At 37.8% G+C, this 20,382-nt stretch overlaps 1 protein-coding gene across 1 annotated transcript in view; it reads right to left on the bottom strand.

The window, feature by feature from the left end:
* Positions 1–20,382, bottom strand: part of LOC107657794 (nuclear receptor coactivator 2-like) — a 132,989-nt gene that overhangs the window by 76,959 nt on the left and 35,648 nt on the right. The window contains exon 2 of the mRNA XM_016446038.1: positions 15,802–15,888. The gene's annotated coding sequence lies outside the window, so the exon portion shown is untranslated. The remainder of the gene's footprint in view (positions 1–15,801; positions 15,889–20,382) is intronic.

The following is a 20,382-nucleotide window of genomic DNA, read 5'->3' on the forward strand; positions in this document are numbered from 1 at the left end:
CGCCAAGAGCTTGTAACACTTCAAAGAGAAAGGAAATATTGAAATCGCATCATATGACCCCTTTAACAAGAAATGTGGCAACGATTCCTATTTCAAAGAGAGCACGTGCAGACGAGGAGTTAATGCGCCTGCTTGCTTGGCGGCGTAACAGTGAACCGTGTCTACACCGGACACGACACTGCCGCGTCGCAACAGGTTTAGTCTGTCTAGTGTCTACACAGGACATTTGAACTCTGTGACAGTACCTCATAAACAGGACGAGGCAGTTTACTGTCGGGGATTTGTCATGTCGTGTCACGCCGCATCCAGGGTAGACAGCATCACTGATTATAATGAGTTCTATAGTATTTTGTTGCGCCGTGCCGCTCGCATCCGGTAGACAGGGTGTAACTTTCTTATTTAGGCTACTTTCTTATTTAACTGTATTATTTATTTGATATTTATTTTAGTGTTTTGCAAACTGCGTGTTCACATCACGGAAGTGCTAAAATAAACACGTTTGTTAATAGATGATCGAGCATCATTTATTTATTATTTGTGTTTCAAAATTATTTTTATACATACATTTTATATATATATATATATATATATATACAAAAAACCGCGCCACCGACGGTAGTTGATCCATTACTGGTGGTAAAAATCTGCCACCGTTCAAAGCCCTATTCCACACTACACACAAACACTTAGATACACGCCTAATCGCACAAATTTATCTAGGTTACCGTTAGAGTGGCTGTAAAGATGCTACTACTTTTTGAAGCTGATGAATGGAAGGCGAAAGGTAGGATTTCCTGCCCGAGACAGTTTTTTTCTCTGCGACTAACTAAAAAAATTTTGGTCGACCAAGCCTTTAGTCGACTATTAAGGGGGCAGCTCTAGTATCATCAAACAAACGATCTGAAAGTAGTAGTATTTAGAAATCTAAATATCTGGACAACAGAGTTTTGCAGTGTGAAATGTGCTTTGACTGGAAATGACATCAGCGATGACCTATAGCCAATGAGAGAGCAAGATACAGGGCAAAGGAAATTTCAGAGGAACAGCGATCTGATAAAAAGCATGTAGTGTAAACCCAGCATTAGCCAATGCTAAAATAGAAAACTATATAGAGTATCATCGCACCAAGTATCATGGTACAGATAATCATACAATTTCACTGGTATTGGCATAAAATATGCAGAAATGCATTTCCTACACTCTCAAACCATAGGAAACACTCAAGCGTCCAGCTGTCAGGTGCACAGTTTTTCTTCATACCAAGACAACAGAGCCACTTCAACCTCTACAGCCTTACTATATATAACTAGTTCTCTGTCATGTGACACATAACTCAATCAATTGTTAATAGCAGCTTCTCAGAGGCAGCAGGGGACTTTCACGCAGTAAGGGAGGTGTTTCGGACTGACACCACGGACAATCACCATAATGAGAGGCGTCGAACATTAGACATGGTAGCTAGTGATTATAGAGGTGGCTTTGAAATGCCATCAGCTTTTGCCATCAACTGACACAATCCGATTGGCTGAAGAGGATTTAACACAAATGGAGGGGACCAAAGTGCAAAAGATTAAGAATACCAAATATCTGATACAATAGAGGCAACGCCAAGCAGCTTTGTGACAGATGTACGAAATCAAAGTTTGCAAGTATGGTGGTAAAACAAATTCTTTAATTAGCGGTTCTCAACCAGTTTTGAAACTAGTCTGCAGTACCAGTAATACAGAGCACTGATTCAATTAAAGACATGACGACACAGCAATACTGACAAGAAATAAAATAAATAAATAAAACTAAACTAAAATTAATTATTATATAAATAAAATAAAATTACAATAAAACTAAATTAAACCAAAACAAAAACCAAAAAGTAAACAGAATAAAATAAAATAACACAAACAAAACAAAATGAAACTAACAAAAACAAATTAAAACAAAACAAAAACAAACACACTAAACCCAAAACAAAAAAGCGGCAACACTAGATTGAACTTACAGCCTTTAACTTCAACAACAAAACAACTGTCAAAAAACTAAACTGCAATAAAAATAAATATAATAAGACTAAACCATAAACAAAAACTAAAAGAAACAAAAATTAAATTAAACAAAATGAAATGAAATAAAAAATAATCTAAAACAATTTAAAATGGAACATAAGCAAACTACAAATAAATAAATAAAACAAAAACAAAAGTGACAACACTAGACTGGACTTGCGACCTTTGATGTCAACAACAAAATATTTTATAGTATTTTCTCTTATATGTTTATATCTAAATTGATTTAGCAGTCCTGATTGTACAAAGTTACATGGTTAGTTGCATTTGTCCTGTTGTTTGGGATCAGAACTGACCAGCAAGCCATTTCTGGGCAGTGAACCACTAGTTGAGAACCACCATCATAAATCACACTCAGAAACACCTTTTAATACTGTGCCGATAACGATCGCTCTCGGGATCTTTGCAGATACTCTAATATGTTTCTATTATCAGGAATTGCTACACTAGTGTTCAAGTGCTATATCTGAATGGAGTTTTTACAGAGATGCCAAATGCCGTCAGGCTAGGAGGACACAGTAATGAAACCACAGGCTCGAAGTGACTGATAAGATCTCTACTGAGTGGGCGTGCTTGAAAAGGAAAGAGACACTTTCTTCCTTTTCTTTTCCTCCCTCAAGTTAGAAGCAATTACGTTTCCTTAATGGGTTGTTGATGAAATTCTCTTTGATAATGTAAGTGAAAATAATGTAAAACAGAGTTAATGTATGGTACTCTGTACACTGGTGCCAGACTGCTTTTGACATGTTTACAGTTAGCAGATGTCCCGCAAGCTGCGTGCATCACCCACACACGCTCAAGAATGAGTCAGAGATGTTCGTGTCCCCTAAGGCAGGGGGAGACAGTCAGAGGTGTCTGATATCCAGATACCCCCACACAGAACTCCATGATGACTAGTGGTATGGTGACCGGCTTGTGTTAAAACTCCCGGTGAGAGACATGTGTCTAATAAACCTCACTGCTTTAAATATATGCATGCACAGAAATATGTGCAATCTGCTGAGAAATCTAGCACTGGTATTACACATAATAATACATAATAAAAATCATGGGTCTCCTGATATTATAATTCTGACCATCATTGATTTTTTCATGTTATGACTGATAATTGATAAAAGGCAGATTCAAATTGTATACTATTTGGCATAAATTAAAAATAAAATAATTTAAAATGATATAAGTGAATTGAGACAACACAACATTTTAATACACAGCATGGAAAATAAATATTCATTTTGAGATTTGTTATTATATTATTAGTGTTTTCAAGATTAAGTGAGAATAATCTAATGTAAAAATGGAGGAAATTAACATTAAAAATAAATAAATAAATAAATGTCCAATATCAACTGATACAAAAAAAAACAACTACATGTAATATCAATCTGCCAAACAGCCATCTATCTTTCAGTTAGTTGCCAAGGCAATATTTTTAATTTTTGTTTATGCTACTACGAGCTAAGTTAAACAGTTATTCATCTAATATATATTTTATTTCAGTAGTTATTTTTAACTAAATCTAAAACTAAAACAACCCTGATCAATATATTGTGCAACCCTAAAATAAAATTAAAGGTCAAGCAAAGTTCTTGCGCTGCTTTTGAAGTTATGAAGTAAACCTGATTGATACTAGTTAGTAATAAGCTTCTAAAATGAGCACATCTCTTTCCTATGTAATCTTCAATAGTGAAAATATAAGTATTCTGTCTAGCTAACTCCTCAACCACTAATGCTACATACTACATACACTGTAGAAGCAGCAAAGAGTAAAAATCAATCAATGGTCCAATCAAAAACGCAGCTGTTACTGTTCAAACATGGGTCAAATCATAAAACAGGCTTGGCTTGTTTAATATTAATGAATGACTCATAAAGGCGGGCCACAATCAGCTACTTTAACCTAATTAAGTTTTGCTAATTAGAGCCACACAAACAGTTCAACATGAATGTAGCATGACCAGCTTCTGGAAGCCCCTGCGCTTTAAGCAGGTCACAGCTGGTGCAGTGAACAGGGCATAGCCCACAACAGGGCCGGGGAGGCACTGATATGGATCATTAATTATTTACAGCAGTAGGGAAGGAGAGGGCCAGTCAGCTAGGCAGACTCTGAACAGCCTGCTGCTGTTCCACGCTCAACATGAACCGTGTCAGACCTCCACTAATCAACAGCACTGCGGAGGCAGAGAGAGATAATGAGGAACACTGACACATTTCTCAATCATTCGCTCCCATTAGCAGCTATGGATTATGTTAAAGATGCAGATGATAAGTGTTAGTGGATGACCAATCAGAGGCATTTACTGGTGGGCGGAACTGTGGGGCGGTTCTAAACTCATGCCCCGCCCCCACCCCATCTCCATGCTATGTAATAGACCTTAGTAGAGTAGATGGCCTAGTTAATTTGATGTGAACGGAAATTAGGCTATCAATTATCCAGCCAATTAAACATTAAAAATACATCTTTCTGTCCACTGGAAATTTGTGGGAAGACATTTTTAGTGGTTTCTCAGCTGAACGATTGACAACAAGGTGCGTCACTGATATATAAGAGTGTCCAGGATAAATAAAAAGAGTTAAATCTGCTTTGAAACACATGTGCCAAATTCTTAGAAATGTGCTCTTTGGATTCATGTTGATTTAAAAAAAATAAAAAGATTTCAATTGAATTACTACTCAAAAATGTAATGTGGTGTAAAGATAAAAATATCATATTATATTTTCCTGGAATTCATAATTTTTTTAAAAGTTTTAAAATATATCAATATCAAAATAGTTCAAGAAGTATTTGCAAATATGATACATTAATTAAAGGAACACTCCACTATTTTTGAAAATAGGCTAATTTTCCAACTCCCCTAGAGTTAAACAGTTGAGTTTTACCATTTTCGAATCCATTCAGCCGATCTCCGGGTCTGGCGGTAGCACTTTTAGCTGTAGCTTAGCATAGATAATTGAATCTGATTAGACCGTTAGCATCTCGCTCAAAAATGACCAAAGAGTTTCTATATTTTTCCTATTTAAAACTTGACTCTTCTGTAGTTACATCGTGTACTAAGACCGACGGAAAATGAAATATTTTGGCTAGGAACTATGCTCTCATAATCAAGGAACTTTGCTGCCGTACCATGAGTGCAGCAGGCGCAATGATATCACGCAGCGCCTGAAAATAGGCTAACTTCCATCAACATATCCAACGTGACCACCTGCTTGCACAGGGAGTGTGCTGGGGACTATTTTCAGGCGCTGCGTGATATCATTGCGCCTGCTGCACCCATGGTACGGCAGCAAAGTTCCTTGATTATTACGCCGGAATGAGAGCATAGATCCTAGCCAAAATATTTAAAAACATAGAAAATATTTTGGTCATTTTTGAGCGAGATGCTAACGGTCTAATCAGATTCAATGATCTATGCTAAGCTACAGCTAAAAGTGCTACCGCCAAACCCGGAGATCGGGTTTTATATATATATATTGCATTTTTGGGCAGTCAAACTATGGTAAAGTAAAATAAATCCATATGAATCAAGTGTTTTAATCCAAGTCTTTTGAAGAGACAAATGATGAACAGATGAGATTTAATCTAGGCTTTCATTGACAAAAACACTGATCAATGGACATACACGGTGCACATAAATTACAGTAAACAAAAGCTCAAACATGCTTGATTGACGCACGACAACTGATGAGGTTTGTTCTTGTGTTTCAAGCAAGTACTGTTGATTTTATTCATATGGAATTTGAAAAACATGAGAGGGGAGTAAATTTTCATGTTTAGATGAACTATCCCCAAACCATCTACTCTAAATGTCTACTCTAAGGACAAGATTTGGCTTATCTATACAAAATTATCCAAACCAAGCCAACAAGAGAGTTCTAAACCGCATTATTTTCTATGCATTGTCTAATCTTGACAAATTGGAAGTATTTTATTGAAAATATAACATCCAGTACAGCATCTCAATTGTGCTCCGACTCCTCTTTTTCAAGTACTACATTCTCTTGAGGAAAGACAGAGATCTCCATCTCTTTACCCAGTCTACCGTTTCTTGCCATAAACAGATGTGCCAGCCTGCAACACTCAACAAAGGAGGAGGAAAAGAGAATGAGGCAGCGCAGGGAACTTCCACTCTCCAGCATCCAGAGCACTGACAGCCTCCTGTTCTCTCCTCCAGTGATATCATTTAAAGTCCGCAGGGATGACTCCCTACTGGAAAGCTTTGCTGCCATCAACACAACTGAGAAGAGACTCTCTATCTGGGACAGTTGGAGGGTTATAGAGAGTTGTGTTTGTTTGGGATTCAACAGAACTAAAAATACCATGTTTGATCACTGACACCAAATGAACATCTGAAGACTCGTGTTTGGGAGGGTTTGCTCATCCAAACAGATAAGAATCGCAGTCGATCGCTTCAGTCCCTGAAGGCAACAACAACAGGGATAAAAGTTAAACTGCAGCTCCAGCATGTGTTGTCTTTCCGGTTCTGACAACCAGCTTCTCAACCTGGCTTCTAAACTAGCTTGACTTTATCAAAAGTGCTGTGTGGTTCGGCTAACTTCACCAGCAAAATTTTCAATGGCTACGCTAGGTTATCAATTAGACTAGCACCAAAACAGCACTAACCTGCATTAACTAGCTGTTTTTTTTTTTCAGCATGGTGAGTTTTAACCCCTTATATTACTGTATATTGCGGATCAATAAGACGCAAATTGATATCTGCGGTGTCAGAAATTCTGATTAATCTATGATTTTTTTTCTTTACGTTGACTTTTTCTCATTTAGGTCCATGAACATGCCTGCAAATTGTTGAAACTTTTGATATGTTGAAATGTGCGTAAAAAATTTAAGTTGCTATTATTTATCATGTTTGTGCGTCAATTTTAACCATTTTATGGTTAAAAAAATGTTTTATGGTTAACCATAAAATATTATATATATATATTTTTAATGTATTTCATGTTAGTTTCTCAACTAACCTCTGAAGGTATTTACATTTACATTCATGCATTTGGCAGACGCTTTTATCCGAAGAAACATACTCTGTGCTAAAGGCATACATTTTTATCAGTTCATGCATGTTCATTTCAATGGGAATCGAACCCATAATCTTGCCGTTGCGAAAAATAATTTCAATACTTTGTGAAAAAAAGGTTATAAATAGTTGTTATATACAGTTTTTAAAAACATATGTTCTCATGTTTATTTCTTGTAATATGTGAGAGGTATTGATATTAAAAGTTTACTCTTTTAAACATTTTTTTTTCATAGTGAATTGCATTAAATCCAGTTAGGGTCACCATAAAAACAAACGTACCCAGAGTTTGAACGTCATAAAATTTAAAAGAGAACATTTTAAAGTTGAAACTCACTTTACTAATAAACCACATTTCATTTAACACTGAAGATGATCACATTTGTAAAAATATTTTTAAAGGAAAGGTGACAGGTTTTATGCTTTGAAAAGTAGCTTAAGGTAAATGCATCCAAATTTGACTTCTGCTAAGCAGTAGAAAAATTGTTTAAAGTTTATTTCATACAATTTATGATATATATATATATATATATATATATATATTACACATTCATAATGCCAAACAGCTTAAACCATTAACAGACATTTTGAGTTTAAAGCTGGGTATTATGCCAACAATGCTAACATAGTCTGTCAAAGCTGTGCTGAAACCATGTCTATAGCTGTAATACAACATATAAATATGTGTGGAAATGTCACTTCTAAAGAGATGCTTAACTGATTTGCCTCTTTCAATGGCTGTTTTTAGCTGTTTGTATGCTTGCATAATGCATGGGCATCACTCTATGAATCCTCCATATACCACTGGTGTATACTAAAATTTAGATGAACATAGCACAGCCTAAAAATGATTTTGGCTATATTGACAAAAAAAAAAAAAAAGACCTTAAAACTGGGTCATGGCAATTCACTGTATGTGACGCACTAAATAGGCATGCTGGACAACAGGTGTGATGGCAAACAATGCTAATATTATTTTGCACTTACTAAAAAGGAGTTCACAACCAGGCTAATTATCCTGCAGCCTAATTTTTTCCTGCAGACGCACACCCAAAAACGGACACTTATCCCTCATGATCTTGTGTAAGTACAGGCATTCCTTGTTGGTGTAAAATTATCATTAGACGCATTGACATGACTACATCACAAGCCTCACAAAACATGACATGCCAAAACCTCCTAGTTACATATTTAATGGCTACTTGTTGGAGCCCGGAGTTCATGAGATCATCCAGTCATGCCTGGCTGGACCTGGTGTAGTCTTGTTGAAAATCAAACGATGGACAATAATGGAAGCAAATGGTCAACATGGATTTATTCATAGAGCCTGAACTGTCCCAACAAAAAAATGCCCCAACATCAAATGCAGGGCTCTACAGTGTGAGCAGCTCTGAAATGTTTAATTGCAGTCTGAATCCCCACGATGTGAGAAGAATATAGGCAGCAGAAGCGGATGAATATGACTAAAGATTCATCAATGTTCTGCGTTTCTTTATTAGACAGTACATCAATAGTGTGGACAAACTGTTGGCAGAGGCTACGAGAGCAGCAATTTTCCAAATAGTTTGCAAGGGGATTGGATCACATTAACCTGGACATTATGTGGCTCCGCCAGGGCAACGATGAGTGTATATGGGTACACCTATACGTACAGTGGGTACGGAAAGTATTCAGACCCCCTTCAATTTTTCACTCTTTGTTATATTGCAGCCACAATATAACAAAGAGTGAAAAATTGAAGGGGGTCTGAATACTTTCCGTACCCACTGTATATTCTTGTATGTATCTTTGGGAAGTGGAGTAAACGTTTGGATTTACATCACCACAAACCTAAGCAGAACTGCCTTTTACAAGCTAGGAAATACGTATAGACACCCACACATGTAATGACTCAAAAAAATCAGTTGACTTTGCCCCACTGATGAAGTTGTCAGAGAGCCCTTGGTGTGCAGTACACATCCGCTGATGGGTTGGATATCAGTGGAAGAGACAGTGCCTGCCTGACAGGAGACTGACAGTCTGGGTTCTTCAAAATGTGGAGACGACAATGCTGGAATTGAAAGGAAGACCCAAAAATCTCTAGACTTTACGGTTTTAGTACAGCACTCCGCAGATCATTAGTATGAATTGTTCGTGTTCAGATCTCAAGCTGTGATTCTCCAGCATATGTTTGAACTGAACTAAAGCTCTGAATTCAAAGAGACAAGCTTGAGATTTGATGGGCCAATGACAAAGAAGAGTGTCCAAGACAAGGGAAAGAAACAATCCTTTAAAAATCTAGCTTAAAACACGTGCCAAGTACTTGTAAATGTAATGTATGTATTCATGTTGATTTTGAGAAACAATTTCTCAACAAAAATTTAAATGCAAAGACTCAAAAAAAATGTTATGTGGTATAATCAAGTTAAAACCAATAACATATTTTCCTTGCAGCTTGAATACATGCGAGTGCATTACACTTTATAAAAAAAATATATTTTTAAATATATTTGTCAAAATAAAATGTATTTTTTAAATGTCATGAACTATTATTTTATAAATATCACTACATTTTTGTGAGTTGCACCACATGATATATCACAACCTAATTGCCATAATAGGATCCTTGTTATAAAAGGATCCAATTATGTGTCCTTTTATTTGACAAAGTTTTTCAAATATCTAATGTTTCAATATATATAAACATAAAAAATATATTACAAATATAAAATGTATAAAAATGAAAATAAACATTAAAGGGGTGTTATGATGCGATTTCAATTTTTCCTTTCTCTTTGGAGTGTTACAAGCTCTTGGTGCATAAAGAAGATCTGAAAAGTTGCAAAGACTAAAGTCTCAAATCCAAAGAGATATTCTCTATAAAAGTTAAGAGTCAACCACGCCTACCTAAAACGGCTCGTTCTAACACGCCCCCACATATCTACGTCACGATGTGGGGCCGGCCGTGCCGTTCTCAAGCCCACCCGCCTCTGCTCACTCAAGGCGGCCTCCGCATACTCTAGGCCACGGTTCACGCTAGGCCTCCAGACTCCGCTCACTCAAGGCCGCGGTGTGTGACGCTTTTTCGTTGTGAAAGCGAAACAAAAAAACATAAAATATTAAAATCACTATTTTATTCCAAAAAATAATACAAATGATAAGATAAAACTCCCAAATTACTTATGATTATGATATTTATTTGATACTATATCAGGACAGTTGTATCAACTAATAGCCCCTCCCACCCACACCCACACCCAAAATAAAATCTGTACACTAAACAAATATCCTTATATTGTTTATTAAATTCGTTCCAGAAGAAGTTTGTATATTAATCACAGAAGTTTTGACTAAAAGCCTTCTTCAGTGTCAATAATAAAAAAAAAAAATTAACATGGATTTTATTTCTGATTTTAATTCATCATAGAATAAGTGCATTCATCGTGTATTAAAGTTAAAGTACTTGCTAAAGCATCATCTTAAAATGCAGAAGATACACTATAGTCTTGAGCCTCCAGCTCCTACTGTGGAATGGATACTGTGGAAGGTTAGCAAGGTGCCTACCAAAAGACAGAGAGTTAAACTTGCCAAACAAAGCCCAACAGACATCTCAAGAGAGGAGCAGAGGAGGGAGACTCAATCCATCATTCTCCTGGAGTAGACAAAGAGGCAGCTTGCACCAAAGCTTCATGTGCCATCCCTGTAATCTTGTGGCTTGAAAAGCTCAGAGGGATCAAGACTGGTGACACACCCTGTGCTTGTAGGGCTCTCGGACATGGCAAGGGCACCACTTCTGCATCGGTCCAGGGGTCTTTGAAGGGTTTGTATAATGACTAGCCTTGAACAATGTCCTTGCTTGACCCTCCTATACAGACCGGAGCACGATTCAAACCGAGGGGAATTGCATCATAATCATATGTTAAAGCTCGCCATGTAAAACCAACCTTCGTGCTCATCTGATGGCACCGGGCCCAAATCCAGCTCGAAGGTGAAATTAGTTAAATGTTTGCATAATGACTAGCCTTGCCGTAAAGAACAATGTCCTTACTTGACCCTCCTATACGGACCGGAGCGTTATTCAAACTGAAGGGAACTGCATCATAATCATATGTTAAACCCCACCACGTAGATCCAACCTTCGCGCTCATCTGATGGCACTGAGCCCGAATCCAACTCGAAGGTGAAATGACTTATATATCTGGGTGGGGGGTGGTGGTTCGCAAAGCCAAAATACACAAGAGTGTGTGGAGCTGTTGCGAGCAACCCACAGCTATTACCCAACATTACTGATGACAATGTGGAGAGATCCCTAAGGCCGATGGGGATCGTGGTTATGCAGAACAGATGGGCCTTTATTAGTAGCGAGTGTCTGAGGGAGATTTGCAGGAGATTCTGTGTTTACAGCCTCTTCAGCTGATGATAATGAGCCCGAAGACGAAACGTCAGCTAGCGAGAACAAGCAGAGACAGGAAGTGAAGGAAATGAAACCAATCAGTGCTGATGGAGAATATGTGAAAGACTTGAAAACAGTCTAGCAAGGAAATGTAAAAAAACAAGCGGCGGATGAGAAGGGGGGGTGGGGATGGCAACGAGCATATGACTGAGATAGAGAGAGAGAGGAAGAGAGGAGGAGGGGAGATTGACATTCTCTCCTCCCCAGAGCCGCAGGCCTGGTCTCCAGCCACTGTCCCAGATGGCTAGACTGAGAGAGGGAAAGAGAGATGTTCCTGCCACTCATAAGCTCTACAATTACTGAGAACGTAATGGTCTTAAAGTACCAGCATCAAGCAGGCCCAAAAAGCCAACGTCCATTTACCAAAGCTGATCATATTCATGAATCTTTTAAACTGACAGCCACTTCAAGTTGCCACAGGGAGAGCACTGTATAATAAACACATTAAGCGGCAAACGGCGGATCTGGAGCGGCTCGCGGGCACAGGACGCTCGTGGCTTGAATGGATTTCCCTTATCTGTCCATCAGAAGTGTACTGTTTGCTCTAGCACTGAGCCTGTCGGAACATTTCGAAATGATGGGTTAACTACAGTGGTGTGAAAAAGTGTTGGCCCCCTTCCTGATTTCTTATTTTTTTGCATGTTTGCCTGGGTGTGGCTAGAGAAATTGAACTCAGGTGTGATAAACCACAGTTTTAACAGGGGGGCAAACACTTCTCTTCAAACACTTTTTCACACCACTGTATATTCCCATAACTGAAAGTGTAACAGAGGGGGTTAAATCTCTGGTGTGTATTGATGGGTTTTGGGTTACAAGAGGCACAGAGGCAGTGAGAAAAATCAATAAACTTCTCTAGTGCATACTAGGTGGGAGGGTCCACATTCTGCAGCTGACAAACCGAGCTCGGAAGATTAGATCGCCGACGAGCTTAAATACCACCTCCGTGTTTGGTCGAAAAATTCTGAACTTGTGTCCCAGCCTCTCTGAGTTACTTAAAAGAAAGAGTTTATGGAACAAGGGTGTTGTAAACAGCTGCCTCACACTGATGTTCTAATACAACCACTTAACCTACACTAAATAATATTGAACATTAGTTGAGCAAGATGTGTTTGCCACACCCAGAAAGCTAACTGTAGTTTTTAAAGGTTTCTGTAAATACAAATGTCAACCAGTCCAAACTAGTCCAGTGTTTAGCGAATAGAGTGCTGCAGGGATGATTTTTGTAAGCCAACCTGGAAGTTGGCATCACCCTGGATCCCTCAAAAAAAAAAAAAAAAAAGCAGTATGATTTTTCCATTGGCTTTTGGAATATTATAGAAAAGAGGCTCAATGACCAAAGGGTTTATGATTCTTACACGTTCATCAAGATAATCTTAACAAATAAACACAACTTCTATGAATTTTATACCCTAAATATAGTCGGCAGAAATAAAAAGCTGAAGTTATAAATTAACTAAACCACAATCGCATGACTTCAACATCATCATCACACAGAGCTGCTGACAACTCTTTCAATCTTTATTTAAAATCTACAATTTGGAAAGTTCGAGTTCGAGTAGTTTGCACGAGCATGAGTAGAAACGCAACAAGGCTGTAAAATCAGACAAGTGAGTAGATGACTTTTCCTGTTCGGCGTCATGATATTTATTGTCCCTGACAAACATTGTAGTCCCATTTAGCCACTTTTTAGCAACTGCCTTTTTCAAGACATTGAATATTATGCCATAGAATAAATGTGAAAATATCTTGAGCTTGTGTAAACCACACACTTTATTTCAGGCAAATTTCACCAACAAAAACTCTAACTTGTTTTGGTGTTTTAGGACTCATTCCTGTAGGACAAAACAAAACAAAAAACTGACTAATTCTGATTAAAAAATATCCAATATCACTGCTAATGCATAATGCATAGGAAAACACTCTCAACTACATTTGGGCTCTAGCATTAGCATTAGCATTAAATGTCTACTGTTTGTTTTCTTTTTCAGGTCAACTGCTGTAATGATGCAGCGACAGTTTGAAAAGAATCTTGCAGAGCAAGTTAGATCTCATCAACATGGTTACAGCTAGTTACCTGAATAATAACACAACCCCTGATAGCACACGTACATCACGGAGTCAGCTATTTGACGTCTGAATTTACATCTGCAATACGTATTTGTGGGATGTAACTACACTGCCTAGTCAATGTGCAAGTATTTTAAGTGCTGCACGGTTAACTGTTCAAGGCTTATTTATAAGTGACGGTGATTTCTAAATACAGGATAGGTTCCTTTAAGGGCTATAGATGTGTGGATGACATGGTTAACTTGCATTAATATATATATATAGAGTGTCTTTGCAAGATATGGACAACGCTGAGGAGTTGACACCGCATGCAACACTCAGCATAACCCGACACATGGGCTGGAATGCACATAGAGAAAACAAGTCAGTCGAAGATCTTTCATGATTCTTACATAATCATCTGGATACTATGATTGTGCACTTGAAATTCCAATTACATATTTCCAGCCAAATTTTAAATCAAATGCCACATTTTATTTCTCTTTTTTTGTTGCTGTAATGTGTTGTGTGAATCACAAAACCTGCTCAGAGCACATCTTGAGAAACGTGTGCATTATAGACACTTCTGATGGGACCTAATATGAACACATACAGTCTGCGGTGGTTTGTAATAAACTGTTTTACATAATGGCAAATATTTGTGGCTGTTACACGTTCTCACACAAAGTTAATGGCACAAATATAGTGTATGCGGTTCATCACCTCCAGATGAGAAAATGACAAATATATTTTTTAAAAACTGTTAACCATCATACACTCATTCAAAGGACAGTTATGACAATATCATTCTCAGATTTTTAAAGTATTCAAAAAAGGCAATGAGCAAAATGGACCAAGAAATACATATTTTATTTTAATATTTCAAATCTTATTATTCTACTCATTTACAGTAGCCTTAATTTTACAGCAATAATTTTACTATATTCTTCCAAGTTCATTGTGAAAAAGTTGCTTCCTGAAGAGTATGCGTATTAATCTCACAATATAAGTGACAAGAACAAAACAGACAATTAAACTGTTAATCTCGATTAACTGAAATGACAATTAACCGTCAGCTAAAATTTCACGCCCTACTTGCTTGCATCAAAATGAAACACTTTGCTTTTGGTTTTTCTAAGGTGTACGCAACGGTCAGTTCATGGAGGAGGAGGAGAGAGAGCCGTGTGCAAACAGCTTATCCTCTCACTGTCATCTGTTCCTAATGACAGCTGACAAACTACTAATGCAAATCCCATCTGAGCAGCTACAGCTGCCCCACCCCCAGCTTCCCTTGCCCTCCCCGTACAGGAAAATCCAGCCCCAACAGCCCCTCCTACCCTGCTACATACACAACCAATGAAAATGCTTGAAAATTCCTCCTCTCTGACTGTCTGCTCACAGCGAGCGCTCTTCTTTTAAACCAAGACAACACCCTGCTCTTCAGTCACATGACAGTAGAGAGCAATGGTTCAAGCAGAGCAGGTGGCGACTGTGTCATCCACAAGCAGCCAAACACATGCTCACTTGCGGCTGCTATTCTGAGTGCCACTTACTAGAGTTATACAATCAAACTACTGATTTAATCTGTGAATGTATACCAGTAATATAAAGTAAAAATATAAACATTTAATGTTATTAACTGTAAAAATAAATGTTAAAATGGAAATGTTTTAATACATTTGTATAAAACATTTAAATACATAAAATATAAATAAAAAGTAAAACATACGATAAACCCCCTCTTTCAAAAGAAGCTACAGTGTTTGGGGATGTCATTTCTTGGGCTTATTTCACTGGTTAACAGGTTAAAGTTTTTTAATGAAAGTGATTATAAAGTGTTACTGACACAAAAATCCATATTTTTAAAACAGGGGTCCATGGTTTGGCTGAGAGTCTGAGCTTTTAAAAGTTAGAAACCATTGTTTTAGAGGAATAAAAGACAGAAGGAAAAATGGAAGTGATCAAGGATGCAAACAAGAGAGAAAACAAGGTTCCTTTTTTGCTGCTCAAACCAAATACAGGGAGGAAATGACGTCAAGCCTCCCACACAAACCACACCAACTCACACTTTCAATTGTTTCGCAGTATATCACACAAGTGTTTTCTTCATCTTCTCACTATGTAGTTTCATAAACACACATTAGACCTTCAATGTCATGAATTAACCAACAATCTGATAGGGGAAAGTGTGAGAGAAAGTGACTGTGTGTTCATCACAGGTTGCTAAGCTCACCTTGGCTTCAGTCCAGACTCAGCCTCAGGGCATTTCTGCAGCAGTGGGACCAGTGGAAATCTTTGCGCATTATTCACTTCTCTCAGTCTGTGGAAGAGCAGAATCATCCAGTCATGATCTCATCCAAGGCTCAACACAAGCAATGCAATACAGTACACGTCAAAACCTTATTAATATTGACTGATTTGCAATTTGATGTGCGATTTTATTTAGGGCTGAACGATTAATTGCATTTGTGATAATATCGCGATATGAAAAAACGAGATTTTTCAATCGAAGCGGCTGCGATTACACTCGGTCACGTGACACGCGAGAGTAAAGAGGTGTGTTTGACTTGAAGATCGATCGGTGTATGACATCAAAGCATGGCGAGAGAAAGCATGGAGACGTCCGCTCTCTTATAGCTCTCGCAGTGTTTTGACACACCAATCGGTCTAAGCAGCGCTGCTTCAAGTCGAGCGCGGGCCATCAGCAGAAAAAGAAAAGAAATAAAACAGTAAACAGCCAAAGGACATAACTTAGAATGGGAGATGGATCGGGTGTCCTATGCCTTAGCGGACAGCATGAAACCCACAAAAAATAAATCAATAACAGAGAGAGAATAATAATAATAATAACAGTTATTCTCATATGCTATTTTTCAATGTTTCAAGTGATGCATGTGTTTTTTTCCCTGTAGGTTTTTTTTAAATGAAAAAAGCATAAATTTTTCATAATGTTTAGTGAAATTATTTGGTAGTCTGAGGTGAGATTTATGCTTGACAAGTTTCTTGTGATTAGCTCACTTATATACATTTTTAGAGAGTTTTGAGCAAATAACCTTCATGTTTTGAGGCCACACCGTCAACTGACCTTGAAGTAAACATTAAGGTTTGTATGACAGCAGATTCTATGACATCACTTCCCTGTCTGTCTTGTGAGAGCAGAGCCCTGTCAGCTGTGAGCACAGCACTTGAGCTGTCCTCTATCAGAGAGCTATCAGCCAATCAAAGATACAGCTGAGCATTCCCAGACCTATCAGGAAGAGTGTGGCTATTCTTAATAACGACACCTTGCCGGCACCGGCTCCGAGAGGACCAACCGCGCTTGGGTGTTACTGAGAAGACCCACAAAGGTCAACGATCGGGTGGCATTCATGGCTTATGTCCTTGGGACCCATATAGAGAAGCCTTTGCTTATAAATTGTCCAAAAAGAAATAAGGACAGGCAATGGATATCAATGCAAATGAATAGTTCACCTCCAAAATAAGATACTGTTCACATGGTTGATAGTGGTTTGCCATATGTGCACCTTTCAAATGAACATTCTTCTGATGAATTTGAGTTTTTTTTTTAAAGAAAGAAGATAGATAGTTGTGCTATAGTTAGTAAAACACAATGAGACCATACGGAGCGGTCATGTTTTTCAGGCAATTAGCTTAAGTGAACTACCATATGAGAGCGATCCATCTCTGCAAGCTTGTTGAAAAATGAAGAGTTGGATATAAGTTTTATTCGGCCATCTCCATCCTGGCCTTCTCAGTAATGACAAGGGGAAAGATCTAATTGATCCCACAATACTCTTTATACTCTTATACTGTCCATTAAAAAGTTCATGAAAGTTGAACACCAAGTGGAGACATAAGGGACAGTTGAATCAGCACACATAAAGTGATCTCAAGAGACTAAATGAGGAAAAAAATATAACATTAGGCATTCCAGAGAAGATTAAATTTAGCAAAAATATAAAGTACTCTACCGTACAAAAGTTTGGGGTCAGTATATTTCAATATTTTGTAAGTAAGTCTCTTATGCTAACCAAGGCTGCATTTATTTGATCAAAAACATGGTAAGTACAGTAATACTGTGAAATATTATTACAATTTAAAATAAGTGTTTTCTATTTAAATATATTTTAAAATGTAATTTATTATGGCAAAGCTTAATTTTCTTCAGTGACCTTCAGTGTCACATGATCCTTCAAAAATCAATCTAATATGCCGATTTGCTGCTCAGGCTACATTTCTTCTTATTATCCACACTTTTAGAAACTCAAATGGTGCCAGAATCCCCAAAATGGTATGAAGCAATCATCACAAACTTTTTTGAAGACTATTAAGGGACGGAAAATTAGCTCAACATCATTAGAAGGGGCAAAAATTGGAGGACAAAAAAAATAACAGGAAGAGAAGGGAAAAAAAAATGACAATCACCATCAGGTTGGTAAAGATTTAATAGTGTTACATACGTCTTCAGGGCCTCTGGTTCCACAAGGGAATCGTTTCAAGCTTATTAGATAGTAACATGAAGTACGCCTTTTTAATTATGTTCAGCAAGTAATTAGTGGAAAAAAGGGTTTAAATCATCTCCCCGATCCCAGAATTAGCCTCTGAGAAGAAAAAAAAAATTACTTGCTGCAGTAAGTATCATTCAACAAAGTTGAAAGCGCATGTAGAAACAGCCAGAATTCTCCCATTGTGAGCAAATGCCTTTAAAGGGGTTGTTGACTCAGGCAGAAGCTCTCTTGGGAGCTTGTGAACAAATACCTGAGGGGAGGGCCATCCGCAGCGCTGTCACATGATGTCATGTGCTGACCAGATATTGCTACATGTAGTTTCACAGCAGCCGCCCTGCTACAACACCATGCGCACAGTGACAACAACACAAATGGAGAACAAAAAACCTAGCGCTGGGATTCTGATGGGTACATTAAATAAGAAGAATGCTCTGGGCAGGTGTTTCTATGAATAATAATAATAAAAAAGATTCAATACATAAGTTACACAAGGGTGTAAATGGCTTTAGCAATCTAAATGGGAAACGGAGAAATCATGTGGCCTGTGTAAAAAAAAAACAAAAGTACATTAAAATTAATCTAGCATATCCAAATCATTATTAATCATAATCAAATAGAGAGAGACACATCAGATGCATTCTGAAAGACTTCATTTATCTTTTCACTGGTCAGGGGGAAGTTAAAAAAAGTATTTTCTGAGGCCGGAGGAATTTCCCTCAATTTCTTGTGTCACGTGTTTGTTCTAGCCCACAGCAGATCTTAACCCGATTGGTCACTGTAGTTATGGGGTCCCTCAACCATGGTAAATCAGTCAACCGGCTGATTCAGCTGTCAGATAGACACCAAAAAGCCTTTTTGTTTTTGTGGAAATGTCTTTCAAATACCATAAAGTCACAAGCTTTTGTGGCCATAGAATTGTATATCTCAACTGAAATCAAACAGTCTCAATTGCAGATCAATTTCAAATCAGGTTCCATAACAGCTGCTCTTTACTATTCAATAAGCACTCCACACCAAAGGGCTAGGAAGATCTGACAGCCTCTATCTCTCTCCATCTGCAGTCTGGGTCAAAACAAGTTCATGCCAGTGTTACAGTTGTGTGTGTAACACCACAGACCTTATACCCCATCATCTCAACCACTGGCCACTGTGAGGCCTAATACTACAACTGCATAGAAATGATTGACTGAACACTTATTCTCCTTCATAATGTCACTTCAGAAACATATTTCCCATTAGAGTAAAGAGACATGTTGAATACACAAGAGAAACTGAGAGGACAGGACATAAATCAAATTTTTCTGCGTAAAGATGTAGACTGTACTACAAGAGAACATATGGTAATCTGGGGATTCAAAACTTCCTACCTAGTCTAGAAGTTGGTCAAATGTGGGAACTGATCGGTGCTGTTCCCGGTTGTATGTAGCACCTACAGCACTGCACATCCTTCTAAAAGATCTCGAAGTTCAATGAGTGACTGAAGTTCAGTGTTGCTGTTGTTAGCTAAAACTCTTTTTCAGTCATTTAAATACAGCTGAAATAAAATAAAATATAAATATTAGATGAAAACTCCTCACAAAAATTAGAAATGTTGCCTTGGAAATTAACTAAAATAAGTTTGTTGAAATACTAAAATTACAAAAAAAAATAAAATAAATTTAAGATATATATAAATACTTTTTTTAATTACAAGTGAACATAAAAGCATAAAAGGAAATTCAAAATATTAATAAAAATGATAATAGTACAAAAATAATACTTAACACGTCTTAAGTTTATTTTAAACAAGGTTCATGATTGTTGTTTCAGATCTTAAAGGTGCAGTAGGGGATCTTGGAAAATGCTAACTTTAGCCTAATTGCACTGAAAGCGAACATCCCACCCCCCTGAACGCATTTAAGCTCACAGACCAGAGACAACATTACTACAATAGGCTACATCAGTGGTTCCCAATTCCAGCCCATGTTCCGAAGTGAAGTAAACTTCCAACGGATTTCCCCTGCTCAGGGAGTAGGGAGCAATTAACACTGTGTAGGGATTAGGGCTGCACGATAAATCGCATGCGATATTTAACTCGCATCTTATCAGTAAAGCCGGTTCTGTAATCAGCGGTAAATCTCAATTACCTGCGGGCTTTCACATTGAGCAGCATTAACTACACCGAGCCGTTGTGCACAGACGAGCTGCGCAAAACCACGTTCATATTTGCGCGATTTTTTGCGCAGCTCGTCAGTGCACAACGGCTCGGTGTAGTTAATGCTGCTCAATGTGAAAGCACGCAGGTGATGGAGATTTACCGCTGATTA

This window comes from Sinocyclocheilus anshuiensis, unplaced genomic scaffold (assembly GCF_001515605.1).
Source record: "Sinocyclocheilus anshuiensis isolate Anshui unplaced genomic scaffold, SAMN03320099.WGS_v1.1 scaffold7, whole genome shotgun sequence".
Lineage (NCBI taxonomy): Eukaryota > Metazoa > Chordata > Actinopteri > Cypriniformes > Cyprinidae > Sinocyclocheilus > Sinocyclocheilus anshuiensis.